Source organism: Octodon degus, unplaced genomic scaffold (assembly GCF_000260255.1).
Source record: "Octodon degus isolate 3935 unplaced genomic scaffold, OctDeg1.0 scaffold00099, whole genome shotgun sequence".
In the NCBI taxonomy this organism is placed as follows: Eukaryota; Metazoa; Chordata; class Mammalia; order Rodentia; family Octodontidae; genus Octodon; species Octodon degus.
Genome location: NW_004524675.1, coordinates 4,805,038 through 4,806,527, shown reverse-complemented (window position 1 = coordinate 4,806,527; position 1,490 = coordinate 4,805,038).

Here is a 1,490-nt window from a genome sequence, read left to right as displayed (position 1 = left end):
ATAACAGCACAATCCATAATAGCTAAATCTTGGAAACAACCCAAATACCCATCAACTGAGGAATGCATAAAAAAGATGTGGTATTTTTATAGAATGGAGTATTACTCAGCTATAAAGAAAGATAAACTAGCAGAAACTGGAGGTAAATGGATGCAACCAGAGAGCATACACATAAGTGAAATAAATCAGACTCACATGTGTAAACATCATTTTGTTTCCCTAGTGTAAGTACCTGAAAAAGTAAGTAAAATTCAAGAAGTATAATAGATATTGTGAAAGGGAAAGAAACTGCTGAAATGGAAGGAAAAACTGGGATGAGTGAAAGGAGAAAAAAGAAAGAAGGAATGGAAAAAATATCTTTTGGTCTGGAAAAGGATAGTTAATGCTTACATTTTTTTCTTTTAAGTTTTTGGAGCAATTTTGTATGCTTATATTTGGTATTCTGAACAGCTAATTTGAAGATAACATGCAAAATAACAACCATTGTCGAATTCTTATCATCTTGTTTAGTGAAATTCTATATTGTTTCTAATGTTTTAAATTATTTTTTATTTTCTTTAAAAAATTTAGTTTCAGTTGCATGCCATTTCTACTTTAAGCAGTAATTTGTTGTAAAAAGGGAAACATTAATGGCCATTTTATGACACATACACACACACATACACACAAAATTTAGTTTCTATTTTGAGTTGTCTTTGTTAAGTTCCTCAGTTGCTTTATTGTTCTGAATCTGACAAGCATGGCTGATTGCTATCTGAGGGTGGGTGTGGTTGAAGAGATGATACTGAAATCTAACATTCTTTCCAGGTTAATCTCATTCTCCTCCATCTCTTAGTCACTTCACTGAAATAATTCATAGAAAAGCTCTCAAGACAAAGGGAACGCCTACTGAAAGTCTCCAAGGAGGGCATGGAATGTGGGCTCTGGGCAGGGACATGCCAGGAACCCTGAGGAAGCCATTGTGTCTGCAGTGCAGAGAGCAGGCAGCTGCAGATAAAGCTTAAGAGCTTGGGCGGATGGCTCCTGCAGGGCACTGAGGGCGAGGCCAGTAGTTCACAGTGCAGAGCTGGTGAGTCGGCCTTGAGTCCTAAAGGGCAGGGAACTTCCATACACCCTGCAGTTTAGCCCCCACTATTCTTTCCTCAGGGAATCAAAAGAATTGGTTTGGTCCTGAGTCTCGAAGTTTTGAAGGGTAGTGTTCAGACATTGGAGGATTATTGTTACTTTAGGGTGACATGCCGGTAGTCCTGAGTAGCCTGAAAAGGATATCTTCAATATTATTTTTGGACAGAAGCACACAGATTATCTTATGTGCAAATAATAGCCGCTATTTAGATTTTCCTGAACATTTGAGCCATCAGCACTAATACCACTGAATTGAACACACTTAGTTAAACTACCTTTATTTAATTTTTCCATGGTATCAAAAATGCTAAGTAGCATTTAAAGTCTCTATATTTTATGTTCCAATTTTATAATCATTTGTAGAA